The sequence below is a fragment of the Phocoena sinus genome, chromosome 12 (assembly GCF_008692025.1).
Source record: "Phocoena sinus isolate mPhoSin1 chromosome 12, mPhoSin1.pri, whole genome shotgun sequence".
NCBI classification, from domain to species: Eukaryota; Metazoa; Chordata; class Mammalia; order Artiodactyla; family Phocoenidae; genus Phocoena; species Phocoena sinus.
Window position 1 is genome coordinate 6,213,867 of NC_045774.1, and position 17,095 is coordinate 6,230,961.

At 39.1% G+C, this 17,095-nt stretch overlaps 1 protein-coding gene across 2 annotated transcripts in view; it reads left to right on the forward strand.

The window, feature by feature from the left end:
* Positions 1–17,095, forward strand: part of PRKN (parkin RBR E3 ubiquitin protein ligase) — a 1,284,475-nt gene that overhangs the window by 472,672 nt on the left and 794,708 nt on the right. The window lies entirely within an intron of this gene.

The following is a 17,095-nucleotide window of genomic DNA, read 5'->3' on the forward strand; positions in this document are numbered from 1 at the left end:
AGCAGTGAATTAACAGGAAGGTTTCTTGTGGAATGCAATTGACTGTCATGGTAGCAAAGTAAGAACGTGATTCTCTACAGGTTGTTATTAGATTTCTGTGGCCCTCCTCTATTATCAACAGTTGTGTAGACTTCTGTCTTCAAGCTATACACTGTTCTGTATTAAAATATGATCAAATTAAATTTGACGTCCGTAAAGCAGTCCTAGGGGATATGTTGTTCAGACTAACAGTCCCTAATGAGTATGATTAAAATTGTGATAATCACAGTCACTCAATGGAAGTGGAAGTTGGTTATCAGCCAAGTGCTTTCCCCTTGTCTCTTTCCCTGGCTCCTACCAAACTGCACCCAGCTGATTCCCAGCAGTCTTTCATGACTTTTGTCCATCTTCCAAGATTGTTGCAGGGTTCAAAGAGTTAAAACTCACGAGGCATCCTCTGCAGAGCAGGAAGATAACAGAAGCATCCTCTTCAAAGAGGATGTCTTTCTTCCTACTTGTTTCAGCAGATATTTCTAGCTAAGGAGACGAATTGGAATAAACCAAATCCATTTGGGCACATCCTACTTTCTGAACATTTGCTATTGTCGAAACTACTTCTAGGCTTACGATCAACAGACACACACATCTACAGTTGATTCATGTATTCATTGGTCCCATATTTACTAAGAATGTAATAGTTAATTGCTTAAGTAAGACATACGCATATACATACTTGATTAAAACTACCAACTTTGCTATTCAAGCCATATTTATTTGTACATCACTTTATATTATAATAATAGATTTTCAGAATTGTTTATAACATAGCCTATGAAAAAGTATGTACATTCACTAATGTTTCCTTCAATAAAGCCATAAGTATTGAGTGCCTTGTCTGTGCCAGCATGGATCTAGGTGCTCAGACATAATGGTAAACAACACAAACAGGACTCCTACTGTAAGAAGCTGACCCTGTTAGTGGAGAGACATTCAAAACAAATAAATAAATTAATTTGTTATATGTATAATTTGAGGTGGTGGTGAGTGCCGTAAAGAAATGTAAACTAGATTGGAAGACTAGAGAGTAAGGTCGAAATGAACTCCTTCTAAAAGGGTGGTCTCTCTAAGCAGAGCCCTGAATGGATTTAGGGAACCAACATACAGTATTGAGAGGAATAGCATAGAGAGAGGGAATGCCAAGCGCAAAGGCTGAGTGAAAGCACTGAGCTTGGTGTATTATGTGAGCACGAAAAGAAGGATAATGTGGCTAGATCGGGTATGAGGTGATGAGCTTGGAGAGGCAAGGCAAGAAAAGGTAGTATCTTGAAGGTGTGTGTAAAGAGTGTGGACCTGAAGCCATCAGAGGATATTGAGCTAAGGAGTAATGGGGTCTAATTTATGTTCCTGGAAGAAACTCTATCCTCAGATGGAGAAATGGCCTGATCTGGGAGAAATGGAAGTAGCAGAAACAGTTATGAGGATCCACATGTGACCAGTGCGGTAGCTTGGATTAGGGTTATATAGCTTTGGGGTTGGTGAGAAGTGGTCCAGTTCTGGAGAGATTTTGAAAATAGATTGTATCTGTCTTGGATTGGATGTAGAGTATGATGGAGATAGAGGAATTAAGGATGATTCATAGGTATTTATCTTAAACACCTGGGTGGTGGTGGTGTTCTTTTTTAAGATGGGGAAGACTGGGCAGAAGCAGCCTTTGTGGAGAATAATCATGAGTGCTACTTAGGAAACACTAAAATTGAGATTCCAATGAATGCAGATGAGCCACAGAGGTAATTTGTTGTGTGAATCTGGAGCTCAAAGCTGGAAATGTAAATTTGGCAGAAATCTTATTGTAGATATTTCAAACCATGGCACTGGAGAAGATCAACTAATGAGTGAATAATGAGAAAAAAGAGGCCCGTAGACTGGACCGTAGTGCCTCCCAACATTTAGAGATCAACAAAGGATGTGGCGTGAAACATTGTGAAGGAGCCGCTGGGGGTGCACACAGAACCCTGCTACCTGGCTTATGTGACTGGAGGATCTTTCCTTAGTGACTATGCCTGACTCTGTAAAATCTAGAAGGATTTGAAAAGACAGAACAATGCAAGATTGGAGTTCTTCTTCAAGAAGACTGGAAATGCCGTTTGTAAACCAATAAGTAAAGTTCACTACTGGGCTATCCTAGGCATTTAAGTAGAGCTAATTTTCATGTTTTTGGCTCATTTAAAAAATGATTTTCATAAGCTTTGAATAGGTCTTTGAAGATACTTATACCTTCAATCAGTTCACATATTTATCAGGCATTAATTTCAAACCATTTAACTATCTTTCAGCAAAGTGAGAGATCAATGGACTAAAAGATTTTTCCGTGAATTTCTTGTTTTCCATCTTAATGAGTCATAAATTTGTGTCAAAATTTTAAATGAAAATCCACATTCATGCAGATAATTTGTTCCGTGGCCATCATTAACCAATATTCATCATTTATGAAGAGGTAAAGAACAGTGACCAGCCCCCATCTGTACACGTGGATGATAAGTTGTAATATCAGTGACTCATTTATACTTTAGATCTCAAATGTAGTCCTCTAAATTTCTATTTCCAGCAAAATATGTTTTATGTAATCAATTCTACTGCCCTTATGATGAGTTTTATAGATAATTTGATCTGAATTTAGGGACTTTGTGATTTTCGCGTTTCAGTTAAAATATGTCTACCAACAAGTATACTTTCTTAAATAGAAATAAAGATGAAAGACATCTAATTTGTGATATGGTCAGCCCCTCTTGCCCTGAAACTTTGCTTCATGTTCAACTCCTTGGATGATCTCAGTAGGGAGGTTTCCCCGGCTTTGATTTGGAGAATCGTGTCCACACTAATATATTGGACTTTGCTTATTCACTATCAAATGCAGGAAAATAACCCTCATAATAAAACATTTATGTCAATCAAGTTACTAAGTATTTTGTTTGCAGTGGAGCTACTTGTTTTTAAAAGAGTAGCACCCAACCCTATTTTTCTGGATTTCATTGATGCAGTCCTGCCACACTGATGTATTCCTGCTGCAGATTTCCCTATAGACACACAATGTGAAGTCTTTTAGGGCTTCCTGCAGGGACACCAGGGATTGTGATGACGTTCTCACTATATTTGACTAAGTAGCTAATTTCGCTTTGGCTTTTATATGTCATTTTAGGCATGAGAATGATAGAAATCCACAGTTTTTTCCTACCATGTTTTCCAGTTAAAGATCAAGAAGAGAGTAAGATAAAGTAATGTAAAATCTGACATTAGTCCTTTCTGCTTTAATGTAGAGGTCAAGTACAAAGTGAAAATCAACACTATGATTTCATCATTTGGCACTCACATATCTGAACTATTTGTAAAGTGAAACTGAAATGTTTGTGGGTTTTAGATTTATTGATCATTTACAGAGTGCCTTGCGTTACAGCTATAATTGGATATGTTTTGGGTTTTGAAAACCCATGATTTTCAGGAACTGGGTTCTAATGGATGTAGGAAGGGTTAGAAAAAAAAAAGTACTAAGTTATTCCAGATAATGAAAACCAAGAGAAAATATGCAGTGGTTTGGTTCATTGCATTAAGAGGGAAAAATCATATTTTCAAAACGTGACATAGCTCAAAATGAGCAAACTAGTCAGTGACTGAAGAGAGTGGATGTAAGGAGAACTGATATGCACTGAAATTCAGACTCTTATATAGAAGAACTGTGCTGGCTACTTAAATATCTATATATGTAGAAGGCCATCTGTCTATGTCATACATGGATTGTAATGACTGAGTAAAGCTAAATACAGATAAATAACCTGTTTACTCACTGTTCTCCTCCTGTCTAGGTGGGAAAGGGTAGGAGAGCAGGGGAAGCGATGCACGCAGCTGGTCCCCTCGGACCTTTCATTAGGCACCAGGGGACTGAGTGTCCCGTCAGCTTGGGGTCTTCCTCATAAGCAGCAGCGTGTGCCATTGTGGGGAACGAGGCTGGGCTTGATTTTGAAGTTCTGATTTAGCTAGAGCCCATGGGAGAAGCGGTGAGTCAGCCTTGCCCAAGAACTAGCAGGTTCAAGTTAATCTTGTTATACTTGTTAGTCTTCCATCTCTCTCTTCATTTCATTCTTTTTTTTTCCTTTCTGCAATAAATAAATTAATTAAAGATAAATAAATAAAAAACCCTCCCAAACTTCATCCCAGAATTTCCCCCAAGTTCCTGTCACTTGACCCAAGTGACCCTGTTGCTGATGACTGTTTTCATCATTTGCAGTGTCTTTCCACATTATAACGCCACCAGGTAAGGTCTGGGCTCCTCACGCTGACAAGAGGCACCCTGGACGGGCTCAGCACAGCGTGGAAGGAGGTTTCTCACACCTCTGGTGTCCAACACGTCTCTCCCCGCCGCCCTCGTATTCTTCCTCTCAGGATTGCTAATTCTTTTTTCTTTAAGTTCTTTCTAACTACCTAGTTTTTCCTGATTCTATTTTTTTCCCATTGCTTGGTTCCTTCTCCCAATTCCTATGAAATAGATTTCTTTCAGGATCAGTGCTTCCCACTCTCTTTATTTGTATGCACATATGCACTTTACTAAGTATATATCTTCTAAATGTAATTTAAAAGTAGCATATGTATCTCTGTATCTGACCTGAAATTATATGTATGAATATACATTAATAAATGTATATACATATTCTTTTCTTTTTCAGTTTTCACCACCCTATGGGGTCAGTATTTCCACTTAAGACGAGGAAATTGAGGCTCGGGGAGATTGGGTACACTTGCCATAGATCACACAGTGACAGAGCCAGGGCCTGAAGATTGTTCTCTCTACACCAAGGCTCATGCTTTCTAAGTAAACTTCTCCTTCAGTCCTTCCAAAATTTAAGTATGTTCTCCATCCATAATACCCTTCAATATGCATTTATACTTTTTCTGGTTAAAAATACCATTTTAAATTTATTAATTTAATTTTGTGGAATCAGAGGTTCATTTGAAAAGTTGCAGATTCTAACTGCTTAAATTCTTTAATTTACATGGAATAAAGCCTAACTGTGTTATGAAAATATAATTATTTAATGGTGTTATAGAATATTAATTCTTTAACTGATATGTTATAATAATGTATTTTTAAAAATCATTTGAATTTTTATATTGCTTATATTTATATTAACAAACATTTTCATTCATTTTACAATTCATCTACATTATGATTAGATATTCTCCCTTCCTTCCAGAAATAAGTTCTAAATGAGTGAGTGAAAAATCCCTTTGTTTCATACACTGCTGAGTGGCAACACATTCAAATACTGCTTTTAAAAAAATAGATGCTCATTAATATGAGTAATGATACATTACTTTTATTACATATGTGAATTGAGAATTAAACATTAAGACCAACCCAAGGTTAATTCTTAAAAAAAGAAAAAACAAGCAAACACATAAACAAAACATGAAGACTCACCAAAGTTTATTATTTAGAAACCAGCCAACAAAGACTATTGCAGATCTCGTAAGAAATAGGTGAAGTTCTGCTGGGCCGTCTGTGACGAATGACAATAATTTATTATAATGCTCATTTTAACAATTGTGTAAATACTCTATTGAATTCTGTCCCAAATTGTTAATGTTACAGGCACAGTTCATGTTGTTGAAGCATGCAGACATAGAAAAAACAGAATTTTAAATCATGGGGGAACTATTTCATGAGGAAACATTATGTAGCTTTCTTTTATATTGGCATAGAAAATTCAGCATCGTTTTTTAAAAAAGACCTCTGCATAGGAGCTGGACGTGAGAAGTTGTTGCAGGGTCTTTGTTATTCATTTATTCACAAGTGTGCATTCAGTGAGCTGTGCCATGGGGACTCAGCCATGAACAGGATAGACAGCTTCCTGCCCTCATGGCGCCTATATTCTTAGACTGTAAGCCTTGAGGACCGTAGAGATCAAGAAATAAAGACAGTCATCATTGACAGTCATTCAGAGCTTAGCAGTAGGTGCGAAGCCAAGCCTCAGGCCAGATCTGCTGCTGCTGTGTCAGTCAAGTGCCCTCTTTCTTCCCAGCACCTGCCTTTTTGCTTCATATCAAAATAATCAGACAGAGCCATATTTCATTTTGTGTATCAAGAATAATTTCAGCCAAGTCAACTACTCTGAAAGTTTTATTAATTCCTAGTTTTGTAAAAATATTAAGGTGTTTCATTCACTCGGTATACACTTAATGAGATCCTGCCATTGTCACAGATGTGTTTAGGCACTGGAGACAAAAGGATGAATAAGACTTACTGCAGTCAGCAAGGAGGGGCCGGTTCAGTAGAGGAGTCAGACATGAGGTGGGCCTATAAGATACGGGTTAAAGATCAGGACAGAGGACCTGGGATCACGAGAGGGAGGAGGAGCCATTCCTAAAAGTTAAAACACACAACGCGTCTCAAATGCCGCTGCCACCCATCGCACTCAGATATTTCCCTATTGAATAACATGCGCTGGAAGATCAGGTTTGCTTAATCCGGTAGCTCTCAAGCCTGAACACTGTTCAGATGTATTCTTTTTCTTTGAAGCAGTGTCTTCTCATTAGCCAGATTTTGACTTTACAGTTCCTTTTCTTCACAGGGGCAAAAAATAAACCTAGATTCCCAAGACAACTCAACATTATCAGCAATCATTTTCTGTAGCCAGAAGTCGCTCTTTAGATTAGTGAGTGTCTATTTCCCAAGTCAGTCCCAGCTGTTGTTGTATCTTAGATTCTCCTGTACATGTTTTCTGAGGTTAGACACATTAGCTACCTCTACTGGCAAGTTGGCTACTGTGGATTAATAGGATTATCTTATCCTTTAACCAGTGCACATTTATCAAGCCTCTCCTGTGTGTAAGGCATTAGGGCAGGCCCCATGGAGTGTGCGGACATCTGGGGCCCGTGTGTCCTGCTCCCTGGGAGCTCACGGTGTTGAGGCGGGTGAGGAGAGACAGGCACCTGCTCTGTAGGGCCTCAGGTTCTCCAAGTCTCTCTGGCTCCATTGGTGTAAAGTTGTTATGCAAAATAAAGTCACATGGACTTTTTTTTTCAGAATATGAGAGACACAAGAGAGATGAGAGAAGATGTTCCCATCTCTCAGCTTTAAAATAGAGCACAGTAACATGCAGGTTTGACTTCCGCAAGTTTGGCAGGCCTCCTGCATAGCACAGAAGGACTTTAGACCAGCACCACCACTCTAGGACACTGGTGAGTGTGTTTTTTCATAGAACTGCCCAGAAACAGCACTGCCTCCATGTGAGACTCGCAGAGCACCTCACAGCAGGGCGGCTTGTGCCCGGGGTGTGGCAGGGAGAGCTCTTTTAGCTTCTGGCCCTCATTTCTTCCCTGGGGCATGTAATACCAGAGGAGAGGCTTAGGGCAGGCCTGAGCCCAGGAAGAGGATGCCCTACCCAGTTCCCAAGTCTTCTTTCCTTCATAGATTCCTGTAGAAGCCTTGGACCCTCCTTATTATTGCCTCCTGTTGGCTTCTTTCCTCTAGTTGGGCAAATGTAAATGAGGGTTTGGGTTAAATATGTCCTTTCCTATATGGATGCAAATATATTAAAATTTGATTTCAAACTCCATCATCCAGATATAGTTTAACCTGGGCTTAGCTTAAACCTTACTTGTCAAAAAATATATATAATAGGAAACCGGAAAAGGGGAAAATGTACTCCATTCCAACTGTATATAGAAATGCTTATACAGGAGGCCTTCAGCGTGAGACTTGTTATAGTGGTTGAGAGCAGAGTCTGGAGCACAACTGCCTGAGTTCAAATCCTGCTCTGCATTGTGAACTCGGGCAAACTAGGCTTTCTGGGTCTTTGTTCCCTATCCTTTAAGAAAGGGATAAGAAAGAACAACAGTGATATTTATTTCATACAATTGTTACTGAATGAGATAATATTTCTAAAGTGACTGGAACAGTTCTTGAGCATTGTAAATGCTATATAATCCGAGCCTGGCATTGAAGAATAAACAGATTTTACCGGTAGAGATTCGGGAGTGACATTTCAGTGGGGATGAGCAGCACGTGGAAAGAAGACACAAAGGCAAAGAATGTAGTGTATTTGCAGACTGAGAATAATTTGGTGCTCTCGGAGTGGGGGTGTGTGTGTGTACGTGTACGTGTGTCTGCTTGGGGCAAGCCAGTATACACAAATGTGTGAATGTTGATAGATTTAATGATATCTTGATTTAATTTAGGCAAATGTCAACCTGCGGGACACGGATGTATTGCCTATCCCAATTTCTCTCTTTTGTATCTGAGCATAGCTAGGTATTCCAACCTAACACCATTACTGCAGTTTATACTGCTACTACTAGTGCTACGAGTAGCACTAGTATTTCTACCTGCCGTGACTGAGCTCTTATTACATGCCAGGCATGTGCTAAGAATATTACTTAATCCCATTAAATTCTTAGAGTGACCATCTACTATGATCTCCACTTACATGTATGAAACCGATGTTCGGTGGGTTAAGAGAACAGCTCACCTCTATTAGCCCGTTGTGCTGGGTAGCAAATGGCCGCACTTAGTGGCTTCAGACAACACCCATTTAAGATCTCGCAGTTTTCTATAGGCCAGACTCCTGGGCACAGTTAACTGGCTCCGCTGCTCAGGGTCTCACAGGGTGCAATCAAGGTGTTCTTTTCTGGAGTCTGGATCCTTTCCAGGCTCTAGTAGTTGTTGGCATAATTTAGGCTCTGCAGTTGTAGGACTGAGGTCCCTGTTCTTTTGCTGGCAGTCAGCCAGGGCTTCACTCAGCATCTAGTGGCCATGGCCCTCTCATGGGTGCTCTCTCCACAGACAGCTCACTTATTCAAACAGCAGGAGACTCTCCTTCATCTCCTTTTTCAGAGAAGACCTGGGTCATTTTTAAGGGAGTCAGCTGTTTAGGTCAAGCTTACTCAGACTATCTCCTTTTTGGTTAACTCAGAATCAACAGATTGGGACATTCTGTACACCGGCAGAATCCCTTCACCTTTGCCACGTAATTGCCAATAATGGAAGGGACATCTGATTCTTTTCATAGTTCCCACCCACACTCCTGGGGCGATGACTATACAGGACGTATATACCAGGGGTTGGAACCTTGGGGATCATCATAGAATTCTGCTTCCCAAATCGCTCAAGGTTATAAAAACTAAAAGCCTCTTTGACTCTGAAACACCCCTATAAAACCTACTCTTATCTTAACTAGCACGTGTATCTCATCTTCACACACGACGTATGTCTCATGTTAGCAAGAGTTAGAGACCGTGTAATTGAGTCTGTGTCTGAATTCTACTCCTTTAACATTATGTTAATTGTTTTGAAAATGCTTTCTTTTTAGGGATTATGTCATTGTCAAGCTAAAATCTCAAAATGATAAAGCAAAATACCTGTCATCTTACAATTTCCCCTTAATTTACATTCATTAAAATGGCTTTCAGAACTTTTTTTTCTTACTTTCACCTGAATATTTACTTTTCAAAACCAGTGCAGAAATATCTTGGCATTTCCCTTCTTCTGTCCTATTAGTATTGTATTGTAAGCTTCATATATTTTTCAATCATCTTATTTTTAGTAATGAAATAATGCCAGTCAAGCACACACTATGTCACTTTGTGAGACTAAGATATTTAACTGAAAAATTTGGAGCAGTTTTACAAAGCCCTGGCCAGGCCACTGTGCTATCACACTAATGGCACCTTGTGCCACAGTCCACTTTCAGAGTTTTCACTGCCATTTCAAATCTGAGTATATCCAGAACTACTGAGTAAGGTGCACTTATTTGAAAAGTTCAGGCTTTGGTTTAAGATAGCAGTCAAAGTCAGAAACCAAGGCTTCAGGAGGGTCTTATCATCTTTTGTAGTTCAACAAATTTTGTTCATCAGCCAAGTTACTGTCAAATATACAGATGCAAAATGATAAATAGTCAAATTGAAGGAGGTCTGTTTTGTTTTGCTGCCAACGTCCTCAACTAGCAGTATATGCAAGGTACTCAGCTGGGCACTGGAGATGATGAAGAGAAAAGTAAAGAATTTCTTACTCACTGCATAAATAAACATCTTGCAAAGAAACATAGGCAGATTATGCATTATTTGTACATTAAATTCTTTAAAAAGAAAGTAGTCCAGCAGGAACAAATCTTTCACACAAACGCATACTGACATAAGCAGAGAAGATTTTCAGGTTGGGTTAGGTTACCATTCTCTTCTTTATTAACTCATTTAACTCCTTGGAAATAAACATTAACAAGAGAATGAGACAGTTAACCAAAGCAACGCAGGATCATTTAGGAGTAGATGCTATCTATAAATACATTCACAATACATCCCATTTCAAGACAAGTGTGAAACTTCTGTCTTGAGCTTTTACTGGGGACAGTATGTGCCTGTCTCTGATCCTTTCATGACAAGTCCCTACCCAGGCCCGTGCCCTGGAACAGGCTGAGGTATTTGGTGAATGTTGCCTTTTTTTTTTTTTTTTAACATCTTTATTGGAGTATAATTGCTAAGGACTGTCTGCTCTTCCCCTGCCTTGCTGCAAGTGGCCCATCTGGGACCATCAGGACTCTGTTCTCTGTTGCAGACCTCCTTGTAGTTGAACCTTGACTTTTTACCTTTGACTGATTTCCTCAGTCTTTTGTGTTTATGCAGAGATTTTTTTCTCCATGCATTCTGGCCTAGCTGCGCTCATCCCTGACCATTTTCACTCTGGAGATTTGGAAATACATGCCAGGCATTAAATATTTTATTTCATTTATTGCTCTCAGCCATCATTTGAGGAATATATATATATATATATATTTTTTTTTTTTTGCTGTGATTATTTTTTAATTTACTTTTTATTTTATTTTAGAGTACAGTTGATTTATAATATTGTTAGTTTCAGGTATACAGCAAAGTGATTCAGCTATACATATACATATATCCATTATTTTTCAGATTCTTTTCCCATGTAGGTTATTACAGAGTATTGAGTAGAGTTCCCTGTGCTATACAGCAGGTCCTTGTTGATTATCTGTTTTATATATAGTGGTGTGTATATGTTAATCCCCAACTCCTAATTGATCCCTCCCCCCCCCACCTTTCCCCTTTGGTAACCGTAAGTTTGTTTTTGAAGTCTGTGAATCTGTTTCTGTTTTGTAAATAAGTTCATTTATATCATTTTTTAGATTATTTTTTAATGCCATTTGTGACAACATAGATGGATCTAGAGATTATACTAAGCGAAGTAAGTCAGACAGAGAAAGACAAATATCATATGATATCACTTATATGTGGAATCTAAAAAAAATGATACAAATGAGGCATATATTATTATCCCCATTTTATAGATAAAGATACTGAGGCTCAGAAAGTTCTGAATACTTGTCTTAAATCATAAAGCTGTTAATAGCCTACCTGGTATTTGAATCCAGTTATTCCTGAATCTGATATTATGTTAAATGCAACCTCCGCCCCACTTCTAGTTTTTAACTTTGATTTTATTTTCTTAGAGAGACTACCTTTCAAGTATCAAATAAGGCTGAAGCATTCTATGGCCAAAAGAGCAAGGACACTCAAGTCATACTGAGTTGGGTTTAAATCCCACAGGTGACATTTATAAAGCCACATGACTCTGGGCGGACTGCATTTCTGCAACTCAGAGGTTACATCTGTAAAACTCATGAAATAGATATATAAACTTCTCAGGGATATTCAACAGAATGTTAACGTCAGGGAGGCACAATAGTAGACACTCAGTAAATGGTATAGTAATGGAAGGTGCCATAAAAATTATTAAGTAATATAAGCTAAAGAACATATAAATATTCTACTCTCATAGTTTTGTTATAAGCCAAGATCTCAAAGTCACACAACTCGGAACAGAAGACATTTATAATTAATTTTCATGCAAAGAAGAATCAGTTATAAAACAGTGACCATAGTGGTGTGTATTTCTTGCAGGTCAGTGACATTTATTGCTGTTTTCGTGGCACACTCCCAATACAAGCATTATTTAATCTCTAAAATGTAATTACTTCCTGACCAAAGAATCAAAGCGGGGAAACACTCGCAACCTAAATAAAAGCGGTTTAATTGTACATCTTCATTTGTGAGATGGAGTAAGAAAGACATTATCTCCATAAAGTGTGCTTTTTCTCTCCATGAAATGGAGGACGGTTGAATGATGCACATGTTTTTCATCTTTATTTTAAAACTTGAATGCATTTTTGTATCCAGTATTGCCTTTTCTTGTTCATTCTGAATGAAAATTATCCCTGGCAGAAGCAAGACACATATCTACCCAAAGATCCATTTGGCCAGATTTTGCAATATGCAGTTCAATTTAGAAATGAAATAAAACCAGTAATGAACAGTGGAGGAGACTGCAGAGCTAAAAAGTGAATGGCTTGTCAATTCTTGTTATTTTTACTAAACATTGTGGTTGTTGCTTATACAGTTCTTAGATAAAGAAGTATTTTACAGATCTCTGAGTCAACTGGGTTTTAGTAGGTTTTATGGGCAAGTTTCTGTAAAGATAAGCTGAGTCTTTCACTGATTTTTAAGGAAGAGTTGTCTGAATAGAGAAACATATGTGCTGGCAGCAGGGAGACAGACAGGAGATAAAAAGATGACCTTTCTTTAAATCACTGCCTGGTATGAGCAAAAGTGGAGGACTCAGCATCACAGTTTCCACCTGCTGCACCAGGTGTCCCCACTGGACCTTTGTCCTTAGGGTCTCAGCACCATCTCAGTGGGACCCCATGCAGTAGGGTGCTTTCTCCTCCTGGAGTGACTGTTTTCTGTCCACTCAGCTGACATCTGAATCTCATGCATGTTTTTATGAATGGTTTCCATACTTTCTTGTGCATTAGAGTTACCCAGTGAGCTTCGAAAATAACAACCACCTAAAACTGAATAAATAACCAATTTCCAAGCCCCAACCCCAGATATGTGGATTTGCGAGGAGTCTCTCCAGAACTGGCTCATCCTGTCGCCAGCTGCAGTCTTCCCCAGGGCTCCTGATGCCACTCACTCCAGTGGCTCTCCCACTGCCTCCTGCCCTGGACCACAGAACAGAGAAACGGGTCCCAACAGCCTCCTGATTTGGGTAACTGTGTTCCGAGGCCCCTTTCAGCGGGAAGGCAACAAGCCCTACTCAGGAGCTCCCATCCCCTGCTTAGTGAGCTCAAGTCACTCCAGCCTTATGTTCCCTGTGGGAGCTCCACATGCCACCTAGCTTCACGCTCCCACCCGGGACGGGCTCGCCCCAGTGGGGTGTCTACAGCAGGGAGTGAGGTGAGCAGCTCTGTGTTCTGGAAGGCACCCCCAGTCATGGTCCTGCTGCCCTCCAGGAAGGGCGTTAAGGATTTTACAAAGTTTATGTCCTGCGGTCCTCTGTCTGGGCAGTAGATGCTGTGGGTCACCCCCAGGTGAATACTGTGTTTGAGTTGTGTGGATGGTGTTTGCATTTCAGGTTTCCTGTTTCTGCTGCCAGGAGGCTGTGCTGGAATTTCATCCCACGTTCTTCTGTCTCCTCCTTAGTGGACATTTTCACACCGTGATAGCATTTTTTCTTGAGCTAAAAGTAATTGTTCTTCTCTGTGGAAATTTAGATACTTCTCTAACTAATGTATTATATTTATTGATAGTCTATTTTTTAAGTTAGGGAACCAGGTCTGAGAAATCACAGCATGTAAAGTGAGGGGAGGGAAGGAGAATATGTTGCTATATGAGTGTTTTTGGCACCTCCCACACACAAAGGCAGTAGGAAGAGGGAGAAGAAGCAATGGATACAAGAGAAGAGCTGGAAGGGAAGCTAATGACGAGCCATGGGCCTTGGTTTGTGCACCAAGCACATGTCAAGAGGTAGTAGCCCCATTTACATTACAGTAGTGAAGCTAGAGCATGGACATTGCATAAAAATATTGCAAGAGGTCACGAGATTGAGAATGGTATTCTGTGAAACTGCATGTTCTCTCTTAATGTTTGTCTTTCTTTGCCATGGCTCTCTGACTATTAGTGTTTGTGCTTTTCCTTCTACACAGTTTTCTTTGTCTTTCTTTTTCATTACAGCTTCCTCTCTGCTATCATTTTTGCCTGTGTAAATCTTTCTGATCTTTCAGTTTTTATTCTCTTCCTGTCAAATCCTTGGCCTTTCTCCTTTTAGCGGCTAAAGGGAAATCTATCTATCTATCTATCTATCATCTATCTATCTATCTATCTGTATCACAGGCTTCTTGAGGTATAATTCCTAGGTCATGATTACTGCAATTCGAGTTACTGCAATTCGAGTTTAACCTAATAAATTTTTTTAATCATCGAAGCATTAATTTCTTCCAAAGCCCTTATTTTATTCCCCAAAATGAGCTTCCCAAAGTTGAAATACGTAACCAAGAGAAGAGTTTTATTTTTAAGTAAGATTTTGCTACCTCTTACAGTTATAGCAATGCATCCTGGTCTCATCATCAGTAAAGACTAGCTCAGTGTGTCAGGGAGAATATTCATCAAGCTTTTCTGGCTGGTTGACAGCGAGACTTCAGAATTAAAGGGTGACTACAGATCTTCAGAGAGACTGTTTACAAGATTATAACTAGATGACATCCAAACCACCAGGTGGTGTGGACAGGTGATCAAACCACGGGTCATTGCCTATAAAGTCAGGCAAACTGGGTGTAAAAAGGACTGTTCTGAAATAAGATTCTTCAATCAGTTTGCAAAGTCTGGTTAGCAAAAGGCAGACCTTTCAGCCAAGGACAGTGCACCTGCGAATGGTGACTACAGCCATTGGGAAGAAGCCATTCTGTCCACTGGGAGTCCAGAAGGGCTAGTTCATTGTCCTCAGTGTTTTTCAGCCTCTTACTCATATATTCAGTGATGACCATCAACGGCATCATCCTCAAATCTGAAGCCTATTATGTAGAATAAACAATGATTTCAATAGTGTTACTACTATTAAAATAAGACTATTTTTCTTGATGCTGACACAAACATGGCTGTTGTAAGGTAGCCTTCCCTACATGATGCAGTGAAGTGAAGATTTATAACCAATTTATATTTAACCTTTAGACAACATTCATTTAGCATTGCCAAATAACAGAAGCTGGGAAACATTTCGTTTTAGAACCCCGTTGCCGTAAAAACAGTCATCAACCTGCATGTCATTTTAGTGGGTCTGAAAGAACATTCCCCCTTGCATTATCACAGAGATTAAGTTATCTGAGGGTCAGTGTATTGTGACGTTGTCTTCCACAAGCTAAAGGATTTTCTCCTATCACAGTGTTAGTCTCAAGTCTAGTTGCTTGTCTTCCTCCACATCCTTGCCATTATTTATTCATTGACACAGGGAGAATGCAGTGAAATGTAGTCTCCACCCTCAAAAATCTGAAGTGTAAAAAGGTTGATAAAAATATCTATGGGAAATGGTGAGATAGAAAGTGATTTAAGTATCCAGAGAAAAATGTAAATAAAATGTAATGGGAATATAGGGGCAGAAGATTTACGTTTGATGGATGAATCATTAAGTCTTCCTGGAGGAGGTGGTAGTACATCTGGGCCCCAAAAGACTGGGGGAAGAGGAGAACCAGGGCATGTAGAAATAGAGAGAAATGATGCATTTTTATCTGTTTTTAGGGGCAAAGGGGAAGAGATAGAAGTGAATATTTACTGTGTACTTGTTCAGTTCAGGTTAGGATTGAACTGTTAGGACTTTTACAGTCTTCTCTCTCCCTAAAAATAAGAAGGTGTACAGTTTACAAAAAGTAATATCATGACCCCCCCCCCAAATATAAGATGAACACATGTAAAAAATTTTACTTAATTCATTAATTAATGAGGGACATAATAAAATATTATAAAATATTATATTTTATATATTATAAAAGTTCAAAGAGCACTTTAGAAATTAGAGGTCCATCTATTTACCTATCTATATGTCTACAGAAATGTCCAACAGACCATACATATTTGAGGTTATCTGTTTCTCAGAACAAAAATTATTTGCATGTGTACTGGACAAAAATTGATCAATGACAAGTGACTTTACTAAGTCTGGGACCTTCAATCAATATGAAACAATGAATACATCCCCCATGTGGCCACAACTGGCTATTTACATTTAAGTAAATAAATGTATATAACATTAAAAAAAATTGGCTTCTCAGTTCGACCACCACACTTCCTGTGCTCAGTCACCGCATGTAGGGCAGCAGCTGCCCCAGTGGACAGCACAGGTAGAATGGTTCCAACGTTGCAGAAGGTCCTATTGCACAGTACTGCTCCAGAAATCCTTTGGATGGCTTTTCCCTCCGTGATATCGAAAGGATTTGCTGCCCACATCTTTTGCCTCATTTCCACCTTTCAGATAACTATTGTGATAGAGGTGGGAAAGGGTGTGTCTTCTGAGGGCCCAGTTTAGCTTGAAGTAGAGAGGAGTAGGGGAAGGTGAGGATAGTGTAGTCAAGTTTCATGCAAACAATGGAGGGGCTAAGTTTATTAAGCAAAGGTGTTTAAATCTCATCCAAGAGGCAATGCGGAGACATTTAAGGAGAATGGTATGATCAAAGATTTACTTTACGAAAATTAATATGAAACCAATTTGGAGAATTGATAGGTTCTGGAGAGTATACAGGCAGGATGACCTACTAGGAAATTACTTAAGTCCAGAGAGGAAGAGGGGAAAGAAAGGAGAGGGGAACTCACAAGGACGGTAGATGACACATCTGCATTTAGACACACTTGACATATTGTTATTACCTGGTGCACACGATGACATTGTATATTTACCTACGTTTCAAAAGGCAGAGGAAATAGCTTCTTGTATGAATAGCTATTTTAGAAAATGTTGGTGTCAGAGAATCATGTAAGAAGTCTCAAGGAGTTGACTGAACTGTACTGTGAGTGAAACTGGTGCTGCTTTAAAAAGATTTTATCTGTGTTTATGATTCTTGGTGAAATTTCATTTATAATAATAGAATGAAAACATTAAAACAAGTTTTTATGACATAATTTCCTCAGGTATTTCTAATATATAGAATTAATTGTAAATCAAGATGTTTAATTTGTTGCCATTGGTATGCAGATGTAATTTAAGTATCGAGGGCTTTTATACAAAAGGAGA